Source organism: Armigeres subalbatus, chromosome 2 (assembly GCF_024139115.2).
Source record: "Armigeres subalbatus isolate Guangzhou_Male chromosome 2, GZ_Asu_2, whole genome shotgun sequence".
NCBI lineage: Eukaryota > Metazoa > Arthropoda > Insecta > Diptera > Culicidae > Armigeres > Armigeres subalbatus.
The window spans coordinates 100,954,622-100,976,191 of NC_085140.1; the positions used below are offsets into that span (position 1 = coordinate 100,954,622).

A 21,570-nucleotide genomic window follows, 5' to 3' on the forward strand; every position below is an offset into this window, starting at 1 on the left:
GTTTACTATACAAATAACAAGTGGGTGAAGTCATGAACAGGAAATTTTGATGACTCGGAAAATTTTAATGATGAAAACCAAAATCAAGCAAGAACCGGAAACCCTTAAAATTTTATCTGAAAAAGAAAAGAAAAAGAATTAGAAGTTTCTTGGCGAGTCAGGAAGATCTAATCGATCTTTCCCGTTTGGACCGCCGAGCTGAAAAGTTAGTTTTGAAGAATTATATAATGTGCAGTGAGAAAATATAAAGAAAAGTTTAAGTATGTGAACCAATTAGAAAATATAACAAAAAAGTCAAGTTTTAATGTTTGAAATTAATTTTCAGAATTTGAGATAGCTGCCAATAAATCCTAAAAAATCGTGAGTCGTGAATAATAAAATTGTTTTCAAAAGTAAGTTTAAAAAAGTAAATGATGAATAGTGAGAAATTAACAAAAGGAAAAATTGAACGGAAATAAGAGCAAAGGAAGAGAGCCGCAGAAAAACAAAAAAAATAGTGAAGCAGGCAGCGAGAAAAAAATCAGGTAAATTTGGTGTAACAAAAGTGTAAAGCGTGCCATTGGTATTAATTGAATATTTTGTACAGCCACACTCCGGTGGCGAATCCATCTTGGGATCCTACGCTGCGGGATCGAAGCCCGAAAGTGTGAGGTTAGGGTAGTGCGAAGTCAACCGGTCCTCGACCAAAAGGATCAGTTAACCCATCGGACGGTATCCGGCGTGATTACCCTGGTTGTACCTATCGTCTCGTGGTTGCGTACCACTATAGGTACCGTCAGAGAGCGTTGGTCATCGGTACGAATCGCTCGGCCCACGTGCATCACGCGTTACCTGTGATTGCCCATTCGTGGATAGGTCCCATCGGGGAAAGACTACCAACGCCCGAGTAATCCGCCCGACTCACGTACTCAAAATCGGAGGCCCTCCGTAGGATACCCTCCCAGAAAAGCGATTACCAACACTACGTCGATAGACATCGGACGTTTCGATCGCCACCCACCCACATCTCACACTTCCCAACCTAGCGTGCTCCCGGGTGCCACCCACTAGGCGCACTGTATCGAATGCCGAAGAGTCGGAGGAATATTTGCAACCAGTGCTTGTACAATTATCCTGGCTCGATCATCATCGGTCGTCATCACTTCGACGTACAAAACCACCCAGGGGGTGGTAAACAGGTATCGACTCGTCATCAACCAGACCAACTGTAAGTACGCGAACCTTGACACACACCACTACACCAAAACGAGTAGGGAATCACGATTGTAAATAGTAGGGGAAGAAACGAGGTATAGGGGAATAGGAAGACTCACGTAGAGAAGACACGACCGGGTAGTGACGTCACAAACAGGTACTGAGTGACCATCGGCACGTTCGGTACCGTTGGCCAGCCATCTGCTCCGGGAGAACGGCCGATGGTTAGTCAGTGAGCAGTTAGCTCTAGTAGGAGACAGAATAGGGGATTGTTAAAAATTTTTGAAAAAAAAAACGAAACTTAAAATGTTAAATGCTTCGACTTTTTTATTATTTACAAAATTTTTATTTAGAAGGTTTCTAATAAATTTTTCTCTAGGCACTACTAAATAATTTCTTACTATAAATTGGAGGAATGAATATCTCGAATAACCGCGAATAAATTTATTGGAATTCTTGGGATTATTGGGAATTTAGTTAGTTTGAGTTGGAAAGACACGGGGAGAAGGATTCTGTTGGTGGGCGTAAACAACGCTAGCTGGGCAGCCCAAAACTTGATTTTGGCAGACGACAGTGTCGTCTGGCGCATAAGCCAATAATTTAAGAACCCCCCACAGGAGCCTCCTTACAAATATAACAAATTTCATATGATTCACATTTCATGTGTTGAGTTTTTTCTCCTAATAATTCTAAGCATTTCTCGAGAACTGCATACAATAGTTGGGGCTATATGGACGCCTTAACTGCCGTAATCTGAAGAATGTCAAATGCCAAATTACAGCTAACCAGTTTTTCATTATTTTACTGAAGCGCTCGAGGAGCACTGTTACTACCACTGATATAATAGAATAATGGCATATACAATATACATCACTTTGTCAGGTTATGGCCAAGCGACTTGCAGTTTCATATTTCAAACCGATTTGACGGGTTGCTTCTATGTAGCTTGTAATGAATAGCCTATTGGGCCTGCGCAATCCCTCTGTATCACAGGGCGTCTTGTCAGGTTTGTAGAGTGTGGAGTCCCACCCCGAATCAGGACTATGCTAGGGCGCGGCACATGATCACATCATCATACACGCTCCTACATGTTGTACAACTTTTACTCCGTCCCCAGCAAATTTGGTTCGGTCGGAGTAAAAGTCGAAATGTTGTACAACCAAGTTGCATTGTGTGTAGTAAGGCGTGTACAACACTGTAGCTTTCTTCTCTTCTGATTTTTACTGGTTTCCAAAAATTTCACCGTCTCCGTCGAACCTAGAGTACGGAATTGATGTTTTGACCATACACGGACCCTTGTGGCCACCGGGTGGTGCCCTGAAAGATCCGAAACATCCTTAAAAAGGTCAATTCGAAAATTTCATCGTAGCGCGAGATTTTTTTAGAATAATTTATTGTCGAACATTGAGTACGGAATTGATGTTGTGATCACACACGGACCATTGTGGTTACCAAGTGGGTTGCAGGAAGATCCGGAACATGCATAAAAATGGTCAATTCTTTTTCCAGATTTTATAGAACCATTTGTTGTCGAGCCCTGATTATGGAAAAAAATCACACAAGGACCATTGCCTTTCACCCATGGCAAAAATGGTCGATTGGTAAATTTAATTTTATTTGCCCCCGAAGAGAAGTTACGGGGGAAATGGAATGTAGTGCGGCAACGGCAAGCAGTGTGTCGACGGTTCCCGATCAATAATGCATAACAAAATTATAACAAGGGGAGTTATTTATTTCAGAAAAATATTGTAACAAAATGTGTTATAAATTTTGCTGGTTAGTTGTTAAAATAACAAAAATTATATCAAAAATACCACTAGCCATAACACAATTAAAACAGAGGTTGATACCTCCATATCAACATTATAACTAACGTTGATATAATTTTTCTGTACAAAAATCTACTTTCAAGGTAATTGCCTACATCACGGATAGAAATCTGGTTCGCTACCAGGTTTCCATCCATAATGTAGGCAATTAACTTTGTTCCAGCAATGTATTAATATCCGGCGGGTTCAAGTTATACTGAAGGTGATTACCTCCGAATTTGTTTCCAATATCTACAAAAAATGTAGGCAATTATTTTGTGAAAATATTCATAACTAATGTTGTTATAATTTTGATATGAAATAAAACTGACCGATGACACATTTTTATCGAATTATCTAATTATAACACACGTTTTAAATAACAACCATTAATAGAATTTGGATATAATTTTGTTATGCATTCCTGATCGGGTTTGTACTAACAAATTTCGCATTTTTGCCCCATTTGCAAAACGCAATGCTTGAGGATTTGCCGGATAGGTTTCATTGGACGTAAAAGTTTTAATAGAGATTTTAATTATTTCTAGAGGCGATTAATTTTAATTTCAATGATATTAAAATAAACTTTAAATTAAATACTAGTTGATGGATTTTCTGTTTTAAATATACCAGAACAGTAGGGATAATGTTAGTTGATGTCATCAATCGTTCATAAAATTCCTTCGGAAACTCCGTAGTGTTGTACATAACTTCAGAAGTTCCTTGACAAATACCTTCGGAAGTGCCTTCGAAAATTCCTTCAAAAAATCCTCCAGGAATTCTTCCGCAACTTCCCCCAAGAATTCCTTCGGAAGTTCATTCTGACTTCTGGAGTGAGTTTCTCTAGGAATTCTTTCGGAAGTTTCTTCAAGAGTTCCTACGGAAGTTCCTCCAGAAGATCCTCCTGGAATTCTTCCGGTTCCTTCAGAAATTCCGTCGTAAGCTCCTCTAGGAACTTCTTGGGAAGTTCCTCCAGGAATTCCTCCAAAGTTCGTACATAAATTCCCCCGGAAGTTCTCCATGAATTCCTCCGGAAGTTTCTCCAGGAATTCATACGGAAGACCTTCCAGGATTATTTCCGGGAGTTCCTCCAGGATTATTTCCAAGATTTCCTCCGGAAGATCCTCCAAGATTCCCTCCGGAAGTTGCTCCAGGAATTCTTCCGGAAGTTCCTCCAGGAATTCATCCGGAAGTTCCTCCAGGAATTCATCCGGAAGTTCCTCCGTAAGTTCCTCCAGGAATTCCACCGGAAGTTCCTTCAGGAGTTCCACCGGAAGTTCCTCCAGGAATTCCTCCGGAAGTTCCTCCAGGAATTCCTCCGGAAGTTGCTCCAGGAATTCCTCCGGAAGTTCCTCCAGGAATTCCTCCGGAAGTTCCTCCAGGAATTCCTCAGGAAGTTCCTCCAGGAATTCCTCCGGAAGTTCCTCCAGGAATTCCTCCGAAGTTCCTCCAGGAATTCCTCCGGAAGTTCCTCCAGGAATTCCTCCGAAGTTCCTCCAGGAATTCCTCCGAAGTTCCTCCAGGAATTCCTCCGGAAGTTCCTCCAGGAATTCCTCCGGAAGTTCCTCCAGGAATTCCTCCGGAAGTTCCTCCAGGAATTCCTCCGGAAGTTCCTCCAGGAATTCCTCCGGAAGTTCCTCCAGGAATTCCTCCGGAAGTTCCTCCAGGAATTCCTCCGGAAGTTCCTCCATGAATTCCTCCGGAAGTTCCTCCAGGAATTCCTCCGGAAGTTCCTCCAGGAATACCTCCGGAAGTTCCTCCAGGAATTCCTCCGGAAGTTCCTCCAGGAATTCCTCCGGAAGTTCCTCCAGGAATTCCTCCGGAAGTTCCTCCAGGAATTTCTCCGGAAGTTCCTCCAGGAATTTCTCCGGAAGTTCCTCCAGGAATTCCTCCGGAAGTTCCTCCAGAAGTTCTATCGGAAGTTCCTCCAGGAATTCATCCGGAAGTTCCTCCAGGAATTCATCCGGAAGTTCCTCCAGGAATTCATCCGGAAGTTCCTCCAGGAATTCATCCGCAAGTTCCTCCAGGAATTCATCCGGAAGTTACTCCAGAAATTCCTCTGGAAGTTACTCCAGAAATTCCTCTGGAAGTTCTTCCAGGGATTCCTCCGGAAGTTCTTCCAGGAATTCCTCCGGAAGTTCTTCCAGGAATTCCTCCGGAAGTTCCTCCAGGAATTCCTCCGGAAGTTCCTCCAGGAATTCCTCCGGAAGTTCCTCCAGGAATTCCTCCGGAAGTTCCTCCAGGAATTCCTCCGGAAGTTCCTCCAGGAATTCCTCCGGAAGTTCCTCCAGGAATTCCTCCGGAAGTCCTCCAGGAATTCCTCCGGAAGTTCCTCCAGAAATTCCTCCGGAAGTTCCTCCAGGAATTCCTCCGGAAGTTCCTCTAGGAATTCCTCCGGAAGTTCCTCTAGGAATTCCTCCGGATGTTCATTCAGAAATTCCTCTAAAAATTCTACCAAGAATTCCCATAGGAGTTCCTCCGGAAGTTCCTCCAGAAATTCCTCCTGAAGTTCCTCCAGAAATTCCTCCGGAAGTTCCTCCAGAAATTCCTCCGGAAGTTAATCCAGGATTTCATCCTGAAGTTCCGAATTTCTACGGGAGTTCTTTCAGCTTCCTGAAGTTCCTCCAGGAATTCCTTCGGAAATGCCTCTAGGAATTCCTTCGGAAGTGCCTCCAGGATTCCCTCCGGAAGTACCTTCAGGAATTTCTCCGGAAGTTCCTCCAAAAGATCCTGCAGGAATACCTCCGGAAGTTCCTCCGGTAGTTCCTCCAGGAATTCCTCCGGAAGTTTGTTCCAGTAATTCCTCCGGAAGTTCTTCCAGGAATTTCTCCGAAAGTTTTTCCTGGAATTCCCCCGGAAGTTCCTCCAGGAATTCCTCCGAAGGTTCCTCCAGGAAATTCTCCGGAAGTTCCTCCAGAAATTCCTCCGGAGGTTCCTCCGGAAGTTCCTCCAGGAATTCCTCCAGAAGTTCCTCCGGGAATTTCTTCGGAAGCTCCTCCAGGAATTCCTCCAGAAGTTCCTCCAGTAGTTCCTCCGAAAGTTCCATCAGGAATTCCTCCGAAAAATCCTCCAGGAATTCTATCGGAAGTTTCTTCAAGAATCCCATCCGAAGTTCCTTCAGGAATTCCATCCGAAGTTCCTTCGGAGTTCCTTCTGAAGTCCCTCCAGGAATATCTCCGGAAGTACTTCCAGGAATTCCTTTGTTAGTTCCTCCAGAAATTCCTTCCTTCAGAAGTTCCTCCAGGAATTCATCAGGCAGATCCTTGTTGAATTCCTTCGGAAGTTCCTCCAGGAACTCCTGCGCAAGTTCCTCCAAGAATTCCTTCAGAAGTTTCTTTTGTAAGTTCCTCCAAGATTTTTTTCGGATATTCCTCCAGAATTTCATTCGGAAGTTCCTACAGGATTTCCTTCGGAAGTTCCGCCAGGAGTTCCTACAGAAGTTTTCCAGGAATTTCTCCACAAATTTCTCCAAGAATTCCTTCGGAAGTTCCTTGAGAAATGCCTTCTAAAGTGCCTTAGAAAATTCCTTCGAAAGTTCATCCAAGAATTCCTCCGCAACTTCTACCAAGAACTCTTTCGGAAGTTCATCCAGTAATTCCTTCGTAAGTTTCTCCAGGAATTCCTCCGGAAGCGAATCCAGGAATTCCTCCAGAAGCATTAGCATTAGCATTAGCATTAGCATTAGCATTGTTACGGTGTAATTCGTAGATTGGATACTAGTGATACTCATGTTTTACTTTTGAGATCCTTATCTAGAATGCTATCAGAAATCAAGAAGGGGAGTGGTCCTTGATTCCAGTCTTAAACAAAAATAACAAAAGCATGAGGATTACTACTCCTGGCCACGCCCATCTTCACCGTAACTAGGAAGGAAGTGTTGATGTAGTACTTAATTAACGAGAGGCCACCGACTTAGCGACACCCTCATAAGTACCACGGAGTTGGATAATGAGGAAGGTATTCGTTGGGTCAGGATTTGCCTGTAGCTGGCAATGTAACCGTGGTAGATGTTACCCCGTAACACACCACGTAAAGGTGTCTACCCAGCATTACGGGTAACCAGGAATTCCTCCAGAAGCTCCTACATTAATTCCTTCGTAAATTTCTCCATTAACTCCTTCGGAAGTTTCTCCATGAATTCCTTCGGAAGTTTCTCCATGAATTCCTTCGGAAGTTTCTCCAGGAATTCCTCCGGACGATCTTCCAGGATTTTTTTTCCGGAAGTTCCTCCAAGATTTCCTCCAGAAGATATTTCAGGATTTTTTCTGACAGTTCCTCCAAGATTTCCTCCGGAAGTTCCTTCAAGGTTTCCTTCGGAAGTTCCTCCAGGAATTCCTTCGCAAGTTCTTTCAGGAATCCCTCCGGAAGTTCTTCTAGGAGTTCTTCCGGAAGTTCCTCCTGGAATTCCTTCGGAAGTTTCTCCAGGAATTCCTTCGTAAGTTCCTCCAGGAATTTCTCCAGAAGTTCATCCAGGAATTCCTCCGGAAATTCTTCCAGGAATTCTTTCGGAAGCTCCTCCAGGAATTCCTTCAGAAGTTCTTTGGGAAGTTCTCTTGGAAGTTTTCCCGAAGCAATTCCTGGAGGAACTTTCGAAGGAATTCTAGGTGGAATTTCCGAAGAAACTCCTGAAAGAATTTCCGAAGATATTCCTGGAGGAAGTTCCGGAGGAATTTCAAGAGGAACTTCCTGTGGAATTCCAGGAGGAACTTCCTGAGGAATTCCTGGAGGAACTTCCGGATGAATAACTGGAGGATCTCATGAAAAAACTTCCGGGACAATTTCAGGACAAACTTTCGGTGGAAGCTCCCCAATAACCCACATATCGTAGTGAAAATCAATCGTAATTGTGTGAATAAAAACTCGTAATGACTTATACTCCTTGCACTATCCTATATCAGTGCGAATGAATGTCTATGTGAATCGTAATACAATCGAAACCATTTCAGTCCAAATGGCTTTCAAGCAGTTGTAAAGATATAAATTATGTAGCTTCTGTTGGACAAAAATCCGAAATACCTCATGATGTGCAGTATGGTGCAGTGGTAGAGTATCCGCCTGCAAATCCAAACATCGCATGTTCGAGATTTGGTGCTGGTAAGATTTTTTTTATTTTTCATATTTATGTATAATCGTAATACTGTTCTTATGATGTCGGAAAAAATAGTATAATAAAACTCGTATGTACCTATATCGCCTCCACTTTGGTACGTATATAGCCAATCTGTGCATTATATACGATTAAGTTGGTTCTTATATAATAACCTATATCAAGATATAGGTACCAAAATGTTGACTGGGTCTGGATGAACTTTCGTGGGAATTTTCTTTGTTTTTTTCTTGATATTTAAGATGAATTGTTTGGAAGTTCAAAGCAATTTTTCTTCAAAAATCAGAGTGTGATGCCCCGGTAGAACATGTAGCTTTTTAAAGAAGCCGGAATTGTCAAACCCAACCACATCCTCGACAAGCCATACAATTCGCAGGGGCCAGGGTAGGGGTCGTCAAACTATTTAACGTAGATTATGCTCCCCTTAACAAGAGATTTTTTAATTAAAATTTCAATTAAAACAAATAATATTGCATATTTGCTCCAACTTTGGTCAAATAAATCGTGATGGAATTATATTTGCACTAAGAATAATAAAGATTTATAAAAGTATAATAAACTGAATCAATTTAGAACCCAAATTGCCTACCTGCGAAACAACACAAATCCCGAGAAACAATTACCTTCTTCCGTCTTCGAACACCCCAGGGAGCCATGCACACCGCTTCTCTAATGAAAAGATGTAATTTGCTCTGTTTAATGAACACATAAAATTTAATTTGGCTTGATTTTCCACGATAACTCGACAACCGTATTAACCCTAGCGTGCTGCTGCTGGTGGGATGGAGACGCAATCAATGCCAACCATGAAGAAAATAACGGAGACAATCTAAACGAGCCCCCTCTCCCCTGTCAACACTCGAATCGATAGAAAAGCCGATTACATCTATTTCCCTCCCAGATAGGCGCCGCTGGTTGCTATCCTGTGAATGCGCAAACAATCACAACTCGGTACGGTTTTCCGATTTGGTAATTTATGCAAATTGAGAAAAAATGACTTGGCCTTCGTTTGCAGCGACCGGGACGGGGGCTCAGGGTGGTCAATTTGTCGAAGGTCGAGCAATCAAATCGATTTGGAACGGGATACTTGTCTCTGGTGTTGTGACCTACATCGAGCGAAATACAAATGCTCCACAGAAAGTGAACTTTTGAACGAGTTTTTAAAAACATTGTTTCACTTGTATTGATATTTTATGTTTTAAGTTAATAAGAAATTTTCACTTGTCATAAGCCGAGTTAGTTCTATCCCATTTAGTTCCACAACATGATTGTAGCTTTACATATACTTATTTCGACCTCAACAGTAAGGCAGTCTTCAGTCTTTCGTACTTGACTCGACTTCTAAGTTAAGTTTATTCTAAGTTTTATTACCCTAACGATTTTTGTTAGGAAACGTTTTTATTTAGAATTGAAATCATTATTTTTATATCACAAATGTCCTTATTGTAATTTAAGTACCAGGTATATGATTCTTTTTAACATATGTTTATTGAAAACAATTTAATTCAACTTTATTGGCATTTATTATGCTATAGTGTTGAAATATACATCATACAACTTCATTTTTTCTTTATCAACTGCTTACAATTCTAGAGAAAAAAAATTCAGAGCATGATTTAAAATCCGACTTCAACACCTTGATTACTAAGTAAATATCCCGAATTAAACGCTATTTTGTGACGAATACAGTGTTCAACCAGCCATGAACATGATTATAGTTTCTAATCTTCACGTGCACCTGGCGCCGCGTCCAAACGCAGGATGCTTCTATCTAGTGCCTTCCGGATCGGGTCCAGTGCTTTGACAGAAATAAACATTTAAGCATCCTCTCTGGGTAGCGCTTCTTAGTTATCGTAATTTGCTAACAGCCATGACGACGATGCGTGATGATGATTTGTGCTTTCCACCGGTATAACCGTGCTCTAAATGTACGGACCGCACGGGATTTTCCCAACAGTGGATAAACACCGATGACGCCCGTTGCGACAATGGAATATTTATGTTTGCATACATTAGACAAGCATCGAGCAACACGTTTTGTCCCCATCACTTCCCTCTGCCATAAAGTGCCCTGCCTTTAGTGAGGGGCTATTTAATTATCAAAGGACACATACCACGGCATACGATGACAAAACATTTCACGTGGTTGTTCAGTCTGCTGGCGTGTTCGATGTCGATAAACCAAAAGGCGTGTACCGAAATTCCTGGGACTGCTCAACCCGTCGCAACAGACCACGTGTTTAACGAAGATTCATCATACGCAGAAAGACCAAACTCTTGTGCAGATCTGGTTGCGATGCTGGTTAGCATCTTAATGACGATAAAACGTGAGGTTCGACATATGGCTGACCTACTTTCTGTGCTTGTTAATTGGAGCGCGTTCCGGACATTGTTCGAACAATGAGCGATAGCCTGTAGGATATTACTACATCTATTTAGAGTAGTTTCATGTAACCAAATGCTAGAGGTCTGGTTTAGCGAATATTGTTAAATGTTTTCGATGACATATGATATAGAAGTCAAATACATAGTAATACAGTGGTTACCAAAATGCACATTTTAGGATTCTCAGGAATCCAGATACTTTCAAGTAGTGCACAGTACACTGGATTCTGTTTTCGCAGTTACATTTTCTCAATTTTCCACTCACCCTAAATGTTTAACGCATATTAATTATCATGTGATTTTTCTTTGATTTATTCTGGATTTTTGAAACATGTTGCGAGGTTTGATGGTAAATTGAAGACACACGATCAAATACGAGCGAAAAAAATCGTGTAAAACAAAATCCTGTGTACACAGAATCAAATGAAGAACGAAATGACAGTTCGAAAGTGACGTGATTGCTATCGCATATGAACGAGTGCAAAAGAAGAAACTCAATCGTAGAGCGTTGCTTTCTACTTCACGATCCTTGCTTCGTCCCGAGCAGCGATAGCAGTGACGTCAACTGTTTACATTGAAAACTGATGTTTACGTACGTGTCGATAGTGCCTTGTTTTTGTATGCCGTGAAAGTAGTGCGTAACGCCACAAAACAGATAGCACAGAACATATACGCATCTTTGCCGTGGAATGTAATGTAGACTGTGTCCTAGCGAACCTAGCGGTGAAGTCAAGCTTTACTGAACAACGCTCATTAGACGACGAGATAGGCATCATAGAACAAACTGCAAGTTTCAAAGTAGGCTCTTTTGGTATCAAAATGACTATAAGTATCGTATTTAACAGGACAGTCCGTGTTTTAGACCTTATTGTGCTGTCCGTCGTAATCTAAAAATCCTCAATTTGTCCGGTTTTCATTGATTCTTCAAAGAGCTCCAAAATATTATTCAAACAAATTCAATGTTTAGGAAGTAATTTTACCAAATATAAAAAAAGTGGACGAAACCCATCAAAAGTGTGAGATGTTTTATTATTAGTGTTGCTTTTAAATAATGCTATTATACCATTATGTATTTTACATGGATATACTGGATATATGGATATGGCAATAATAGCTTTCTTTACAGGGACATGATTTTCCTTAACGCGAACTTCTTCATAAATGATACGGTGTCAGGCCATTATGCCGAAGGTCGTTGAGCCGAACCATTTAGCCGAAGGTCATTAGGCCGAATGGTCATTAGGCCGAACGGTCATTAGGCCGAATTAGCAAAAAGAAGCAAGAAGTGAAAAATCAGAAATTCTTTCTTTCTTCTCCCTTCCTCTCTTCCATCTTCCATTTTTCTTTTTCATTCTTCTTTCTTTCTTCTTCTTGCCTTCATCCTTCTTTCTCCTTCCTCATCCTTCTTCCTTCTTCATTCTTCATTCTACCTTCTTCCTTCTTCATACTTTCTTCTTCCTTCTTCCTTTTCCTTCTTCCTTCCTCATTCTTTATTCTTCGTTTCCTTCTTCCTTCTTCCTTCTTCTCTTCCTTTCTTCTTCATTCTTCCTTCTTCCGCCTTGCTTCTTCCTTCTTCTTCGTCTTTCTCCTTTCTTCCTTCGTCCGTTTTTCTTCTTCCTTCTTCATTTTCCGTCTTCCTTCTTTTCTTCCTCTTTCTTCCTTCTTCCTTTTCCTTCTTCTTCTTCCTTTTCCTTCTTCTTTCTTTTTCTTCCTCTTCTTTTCCTTCTTTCTTCTTCCTTCTTCATTTTCCTTCTTCTTTTCTTCCTTCTTCCTTCTTCCTTCTTTCTTCCTTCTTCCTTCTTCTCTTCCTTATTCCTTCATTCTTCTTTCATCTTCCTTCTTCCTTCTTTCTTCTTCCTCTCTCCTCCTTCCTCCTTCCTTCTTCCTCCTCTTCCTTCTTCCTGCTTCCTTCTTCTTTCTTCCTTCTTCCTTCTTCCTTCTCCTTCTTCCTTCTTACTTCTTCCTTCTTCCTTCTTCCTTCTTCTTCCTTCTTCCTTCTTTTCCTTCTTCCTTCTTCTTCCTTCTTCCTTCTTCCTTCTTCCTTCTTCTTCTTCCTTCTTCTTTCTTCCTTCTTCCTTCTTCCTTCTTCCTTCTTCCTTCTTCCTTCTTCCTTCTTCCTTCTTCCTTCTTCCTTCTTCCTTCTTCCTTCCTTCTTCCTTCTTCCTTCTTCCTTCTTCCTTGTTTCTTCTTCCTTCTTCCTTTTCATTCTTCCTTCTTTCTTCTTCCTTCTTACTTCTTCTTTTTCCTACTTCTTTCTTCCTTCTTCCTTCTTCCTTCGTCTTCCTTCTTCCTCCTTCTTCCTTCCTTTTTCCATCTTCCTTCTTTTTTCTTCCTTATTCCTTTTTCCTTCTTCCTTTTTCCTCTTCCTCTTCCGCTTCCTCTTCCTTCTTCCTTCTTCTTTTTTCCTTCTTCCTTCTTCATTCTCACTTTTTTCTTTTCTCCTCTTTTCTTTCTACCTTCTTCCTTCTGCTTTCTTCTTTCTTCCATTTCCTTTCTTCTTTTCCCGTCTTCCTTCTTTCTTCTTCTTTCTTTCTTCTTCCTCCTTCCTTCAGCCTTCTTCGTCTTGCTTCTTCCCTCACTTATTCCTCCTTTTCCTTTTTTTCTTCTTCCGTTCTTCTTCACTTCACTTCACTTTCCACTCCCCAGTTCTCATTCAGCCTAGTGGCCATTCGGCCTGATGACCGTTCGCCTAATGGCCTTGGGCCTAATAACCTTCGGCCTAATGACCCAGCATCAGCTGATACATCTTTCGGATGTTCAAGTCGGGGATAAATAACTGGTTTCACTATTGCACTGTCTTGAATAATGGCTTTGAAATTTGGGAAAAGATTGGATATGTTCTCTGATAATTTGTATTCAATCCTCAGACATTTTATTGGATGGTGTATGTTTCCCTCATAAATCAGTTCTACAAACTCCACTTGATTGTCTTTTTTCAGAACATTATCGTATCTTTTCTGACTGATGTCTAGGTCAAGTAAAACGACTTATTAAACGACTTAACGTTTTGAGCCCCATTTTTGGTTTTCAGACAAGATTTTACGACGTTTTACGACAAAGGTTTTAATCGCAGAAGAAATAAAGATGTTTGCAAATTCCAGGAGCTCAACTTCCAATAATCGTCGATTTTTTTGTGATCACCATCGGAGAAATCAGAGCACTTATAGCGACAATCGAGTCATCAATAAGTTGTAGGTCTTATTCTTATGTCGATTACCTTTAACATCAGTATAGCTCTGTCCTGAATTCCGTAGTCTGCTTAGTACGTTCCGCTTCCATGAATCAGTTTTCCGTAAGGTAAGGACCAAAGAAATTTTTTTCATTTTTTTTTTGTTTGTACGGTGGTGTTACAGTTAAAGTGGTTGGCCACCTGGTCCTCATCTTTGATATTTTTATTTTATTTCTCTTACTGTTCTTATTAGAAGATCCTCAAAAAGATCCTGTATCTTTTACAAGGCTTCCGGATAAAAAACAAGGTTGCTACTAATCGAATCAATGAGTAATCGTGCTGACAATTTGAACGATGTAGATAGCAAGACCTCTTGTGGCACAGGTTATCGTTATGCAACAGAAACGCGTTAATTTTCTTCTAGCGATCAACTCTTACCACTCAGGTGAAATCTCGCTTAACTTTCAAAGAACCTAAGTAACATTTTTTCATGAATTAATTTGAACAACATGAAAGCTATTGTTTGCAGTATTTAAATTATTTCATGAAAAAAATACTTGGAATCCTTTTGAAAAGTTAAGCAAATTATGTTCACTAGGATCCTATAATAGAGATATGCAGCAGCCATTTAAGCCAATCGAGTATTCAGAACTGTCAAAATGAGCCAAATGAACATTGATTGTTGCAGATTGAGACGAGGTTGAGAGGTTATGAATGAATTTTAAGAAAATTTCATCAGATATAATTTGTTTACTTTCGCGAGTAGAAGTAATCAGTTTATGTATCGTGTTTCGCCTATTTGTATTGCACTTTTATTTTAGTGATAATGCTTATTTAAACACTTTATGGTGGACAGACAAACATATTCCAAATTGTTATCAAATGCAAAGTCATCATGCTTCAACATTTTGCGCAGCAAGTGCTGGAAGCGTTTTAACAAAGTAACAGCGTTGCTAAATCGTCTGGAAAAGTATTTGCATATCTCTCATTATAGGATCCCTATTTGCGATTGACTCACCCTCACTATAGTTCATCTTTCTTTCAAAACTTTCGCCATATAGTTCCATTTCGCTTGGAAATCAAACCTAGTCGCCGAAAAAGTGTAACACAATTATCGAGTTCACACAATCGTCTGAAAATCAATCATCATAATGAGTGCAAACGCGTCTTCAGAGATAAGTGATATTGAACGCTGTGGAAGTAATTGTTGGTGCGGATGGAAAAACTGTCGTGCCGTTGCAGTATGCACCGATGAAAAACCATATCATTATGTGCAAAGTTCTTCCGTTCCTGGAAATTATAAACGCCGTTTCTTACCATTCATCGGATGTCGCTAGAGAACTCAGTTTATCGTGGATGACCCTCCTAAGAAACCAAGATCGTCAAGCTATTGTGGAAACCTCCGTGAACAAGTGGTCCTTGATACGTTGCAAATGGCAACGGAAACAATCTGCCGTTGCGGTTCCCAGTTTGGGAGGGAACAAAAACTTTTGTTGCTGCTTTATGGGCTGTTTTGAACGTGGGTTGCCGAATAGGTCAATGATTGGAGCAAAAGTCATCCACAGTGGCGGATACAAGCGTTTCAATAACCGGAACATCGACACCGATGTGCTTCAGTGAAGGTGTGGGCCAAAGTCCTCTATGTCTGTAGTATAGGAATGGGCGATACCGATACGATATATCGGGAATCGATATTTTCGCTCCGATTAATCGATATTTTATATCGATTTTTTTATGTTCGATATTTGACCGTATCGATTTTTTGTTGGTGATATCGGATTTCGATTTTTCAAAATAAAAATATAGCATATTAGGCACAATCTGTTAAACAGAGAATCTTTGATGTGATTCGATAATCTGAAATGGGAATCGAAGTTCCGTTTTTTTGCTCGTGCTTTTAATTTTTGGGCGTATCGATATATCGGAATATCGATGTTTCCACGCCGATATTTTCGGCATCGATATTTCGATAATAAAACATCGATTCGGCAGTATCGATATTTTTCTGAAAAACGCCGATTCCTACTGCAGTAGTCGAAAAATTCGCGATCTAAGGCTCATGCTGGCATACAGATGGCGCGTGTGTACGAAGGATGATGATGTTCTGTCGATTTGTCAAAACAAACCAGAATGATTTGTGCATATAATTTAAATTGAAAAACGCGCTTTTTACAGCGTTTACATTGAAGATATTAAGTGCATTAAGTAAGAAAAGTGTTTACTACATATTTGAACTTTGATAGTGAGGTTTTTAATGTCAAGTGTTTGAAAATCAAGTTCCGTTCCTGATTTTTGTTTTCAAGAATGAAGTCATTGTTCCATCTTGCCGCAGCACTGAAGCAGCTTCCGGTTTACCTTTTTATCGGTACCATCAAACGGTCACCAAGTTTATCGTAAGTGGATACAGTATATCGATTATCAGGCGACCGGAACGAAAAATATTCACCAGCACTTCAAAGAAAATGATTTTATAATACGTAAGTAGCATTCTAGTTTAATTATATTTTATTATTATTATTTTTTAATGTTCCAGGACAACGAATAACGCTTAAACCTAAAACTGTTCCTTCAAGAAAATTCCTGTACGAAATCTAAATAAACCCGAAAGGAATATGTTGTGTAGGGATGCAATACGAAGAGGAAGAACATCAACCATTTCCTACTCAGCGGTCTACTCTCCGGCGTTGGAAGATTACACTAGCTATAACGGATGGCCTTCCGGTTTCTAATCTTCAGTTGTCTCAGACATTTCAATGATGAAGACTGTTGTAAGTAATTGAATTCAAACTAAACTAATAACAATTAACTAACATTAACTGTTTAATTTCAGTAACTTCGAAATATCTTAAGCCAAACGCCGTTCTCGAGAAAAATCAAATTACCAAAGTTTCCAGAACGGCCTCGGTTGTCAACGAATCCCCGTCTCATCTCTGGGACCATAATTATTGTTTTCACAAACCTAGAGCTAGGAGCAATCGTATTTTTATGTATATGGATGTTTTCGAAAGCTCAGAACGGTGTTTTGTTGCACCAGTTTCCGCACAAGAAAGATAAGAGTTCCAAATGTGGTTAAAAATTTGAATTGCCGTAAATGCCAACAAAAACTCACGAGTGTGCGTATCCATTTTCAACAAACTGATTACTCCAGGTAATATTGGTTTCTTCTTCTTCACTGCACCACGTTGAATATCTTTAATATATTCCAAACAGTGGAAGTTATCTTAACACATCCAGCTCGACAAATTGATTAACATAACCTGCTCATTTTTTGTTTAAAACTATCATTGCAGGTGGACGATACTTGAAGAAAACGCTGTACCGTTACTTGTCACATCGGAACAGACATGGACGAATTCATCAATCAACTCTTCATTAAATTCTGCGTACAATTCAGAAATGATTTGAATTATGATGTCCAACTCTTATGAAACTGAAGAAGTCAAATTGACTGAACAACAGGTGGGATACGAAGCACCAGTTAACAGCAACGAAACAAATGAAAGTTGCTTGAGTTCAACATTATTGTCACCTATGGTTGAAGAGCGACGTCCAGATTTAGGCAGAAGCGAATACAGAACGGATCTCCAGCGAATCATCATGTCATTGTATCGATTCAGGAGAAGCTGTTATAAATTTCTTCATCCCATCTTTTACATGCTACATCATTAGAAGGCAATGTGGATCATATTACGGAAACACCAATTGAACGATCTGGACTGCAAGGAGAATAGGCAATTCCATATACGGTGAAGCAGAAAAAGTATTCAAAGAGACTGCAAAATAATTCTATCGGATTTACTAATCACGGATAAAGAGGTTAATATTTGGACAGGAATCCCCCAATGGAACAATTAATCGAACTGTGTCTAGCAGTAAAATCTTTAGAAAGTAATATTTTCCCAAGATGTTTAAAATGCACTCATCTGATCGAGTAATATTGACTGGCTAAGCTAAACAAAACATTTCATATGAGGCGCTAGGGATTCTGTTTCTTACGTCTGGTGTAACAGTATCGCTTATTTTTCGCTTACAATCCAAATTTTGTCAAGGATTTTAAAGCAGTTCATTTACTGGCCATCTAAAGAAGAGCTTCAGAATAATGTTCCTTTATGCCGAGAACATTTCCCCAATGTAACCGTAGTTCTTGACGCTACTGAGATACCTGTGGCTACACTCAAATGTTTGAACTGTAGGATATCTTGCTACTCAAACTACAAATCACGACGAACCGTAAAATTCTTGATCGTGTTATCACCCGCAGGTCTAATTACATTTGTTAGTAAGGCATATTCAGGAAAATCTTCGGACAAATTTATTTTCAATGAGGAGAGATTGATAGATCGTTTGGAATCCATATCGAGAAGTGATGGTAGATAAGGGCGTTTCAATTGAAAATGAATGTTCCACTAAGTGTATAAAATTACATATACCACCATTCATGAAGGAAACAAACTAACACCAACAGAAGCCAGTAGAAATGGGGCGATTGCTCGTGCCAGGGTACCGTTGAACGTGTCATTCAAAGTGAAGATCTTTGGGATACTAACAACCACTATTAACACTGCTATGCTTGGTCATATAGACGACATAATGTGCGTAGTCTGCGGAATCGTTAATCTAACTGCACCAGTATTGAACGATGACAAATTTTAGATATAACCAAACACTTAGCACAAACTGTTGAAAGATTTTTACATTTTCATTTATAACCAGAGAAAAGTTTTGATGTTGTAATAAACGTCTTGCTAATACAATACGTAATGTTTCATTTGAACCGTCGTTGTTTTTTACCATCAAAGTTGATTCTACATTAAAATGTGACAAACAACAAAAACAAAAATATGAATAATAGATCCAAACCTTCTTGTTGCCTTGGCAACGTACAGTGAAGTGAATGCAGCATGCTCCTTTTAAAAATAAAACGAAAAGGATGGAATAAAAAGGCTACTTTGATATGTTTTGAAATTGTGTGCCATGTGGGGGAGCAGGCGGTGAATGCTTGATGACACGTGCAGTTCGCATTGCGAAAAAAAATCTACTCATCCATGAATGCCATGGAATTTTATAATCATAGTTTTCAGTTTATTTTGAGACAATATCAGTAAGATTAGTACCATCTTAGCATCTTCTTATTGTTGAAGTTCAGTAGTATTTCTCCATATGGCTGATGGACCATTGTACCATAATACTGTGGACTCAATATTGAAACCGACACAAAATACTTTCCACTTTCAGCCTCCGCCATTCAAATTTATGAGTTTACTTTCTTGCTGGTTTTCGCGCATATATGTTAGCACTTCTTAGATGCTGGCAGCGGTGATTGGGAGACTCGCCAATTATTCATTTTATCCTACATAATCGACACAGTAAGTATTTAATAAAATTCAGATATCATTAAGTCTCCATCCTCATTTAATGCAAAGTATAACGAAATCAGGAGGTATTGATATAGAACAAAATATGTGTCGATTGATACTGACATTGAGTTTTAATTTAACAACTTAATTTCTATTTATGTCGTTCTGAAAATTACTCCCTAGACATATTATTTCCTTGTTTTACATTATAACAAGACCATTCATTAAAACATTGTAAAACATATTGTTCAAAAGCTTCATTGATTCGTCAAGTACAAATTTTTCCTAGCATTCTTTCCAAATACAGTTTCTTTAGTCCGTTGACTACTCTGATTATGAACTCCTCATTTAATTGAACTTCATTAGCAAAACTTATCATCTTTCATTGAATACACTACAAAATCACCGCGTTTACAATTTAATATGAACATATTGAGTTGGATCTGACAATAATACGCATGGTGATCATTTAAGTATTCTTCTGAAACAGGGCATTTTTTATATACAGTTTTATAGCATTTGAATTCATGATATCTGTCGTGATGCGTCTTTGTTCATGGGGCATTTAATTTCTAGAACGATATTGGATATCGGATCAACTCCATCGGTGACCCTGCCATCCAACACTCCGTCGGATGTATTACCACCCATTTCTTTATGTTTGGATTATCTTTCTGTAGCAATTGAAAGCGAAAGGTTCCGCTTCCTTTCCGTATTTTGTAGCCGCTTTTAATGTTTTGCTATCCCAATATTGAGATATCTTTCTATCCCAATCTGGACGTTTATTATTATAAATACGTAAAAGTTTGTAAGCTGAACTTGCTGTTATACGCTTAGAGCGAAAGATTCGCCAGCTGTTCGTATTCTGGTCCTGCGTCTCAATAGCAATTTCAACACACTTCTCTATATTACTTTAATTGCCTTCTCAAAGTATTCACGATATTCTTTGATTTCAATAGGCATCTTTGAACTACTATAGAAGAAGGTTTTCTAGGCACGTTATTAACTCTTTGGCATCGATGTAGGGGTCGAGTTGTCAGTTCACGAACTTTGTATCCTCGATTCGGAAATGTTTTGGTTCATTCATATGTCTTCCTTGGATGTGTTTGTATATGGAAAGTTTTTGACACGAAAATGTAAAATATTTTTTTAGTCTATAGAAAGATTATATTTGTTGTTACCATTCAGGATCCTGTTGAAACTGGTTGTTAATAACTCCAATTCGGCATTGCTCTCCGGTGTTTCAAAGAGTTTAGGCTTATTTACAACACAGATCTGTGACTCGCTTTGCTCCCATGTAGCTTTTCTCCCAGCTTTTGAAATGCCCCATGCCTGAGTCACGTCTGTGCACGAAATGTATTCCAGTAGACGATTTCTATAAAAATAATATGTGAGCGAAACTGACTTGCATGATTCAGGTTGGATTTAATTTTAAATCATTTAATAATTTATACATATTTTTTAATTGCTAAATGAAACTAAAATAGCTAAATATAAGTTATTCCTTATTCTTATGTGCTCAACTATGGTACCTTTTCAATGAACAAAAGACAAGCGATGTATTGCACTTGGCTGTTGCCAGCTTTGCAAGACATTTCAATATCCATCTTGAAATATCCGGCCCAACTAACAACAGAACTTCGTGCAGGGAACATCCTGGATGGGAGGTTTGAGTTACGTAACCAACCACTTCCGTTAGCATATCACTGCGTTGGACATTACGGTAACCTATGCAGACGATATGATTGCCGCAAAACTGCATATCCTTCCTTAATCGGTCTCACTGATTCTCCAACATAATCAAGAATATCCACGATGTTCATTTGAATTTCAATATCCGGATGTTCATTCTCCATATCTGAAAAAGATTACATAACCTCATTGAAAGTTTTGTTTCCGGATCTCAATTTTATCCAACAAATAATTAAAATTCGCTAATATTTAAATACGCACGAAAGTATAGGATAATCTTACCTGCACAATATAGAAGTTCTTTATTTTCGTTAACTAAAAACAAAACTAATTGAATAAACTGCAATAAGGACCACTCAAGTTTGAAACCAAATTTTATCATCCTTCGAAAGTTTTCAGTGTTCAGATATGTAGAGGCGCTGTACCAAAACAGGTTTGTCGTTTGACAGCCAATAACGTAAACATTGCCACCCACGGTGGGTGGACGGAATGAAACGTCACGTCTGTTATAAAATTGTACTGAGTATGCCAGACGTGACGTCACATTCGGTCGCCTTCGGCCATCTTCAGCACAGCTGAGAGCTTCTCTCTCAAAGAGAGAATTTTCGTTGAACAAATACTACTTTAGGGTTTGGCCCACACCTGTGGTAAAGCACATCGATAGACACCGTTATTATCTTCAATCATACTGCATTCCATCGTCACCAGGTGCTTTATGGATTTAAGATAGAACAGCGCTTTTTCTTCAGCATGCAGCATTTTGACCTCATCAAAGTTTCGACCAGGTGATATAAGAACCCTGGTTGCGACAATTGGAAAACATAGGAAGTAACATAGTTTTCAGCAATGCGTAACTAC

At 39.5% G+C, this 21,570-nt stretch overlaps 1 protein-coding gene across 4 annotated transcripts in view; it reads right to left on the reverse strand.

Moving 5' to 3' along the window:
* LOC134210456 (uncharacterized) overlaps positions 1–21,570 on the reverse strand; it is a 168,213-nt gene that overhangs the window by 86,750 nt on the left and 59,893 nt on the right. The gene's annotated exons all lie outside the window — the stretch shown is intronic.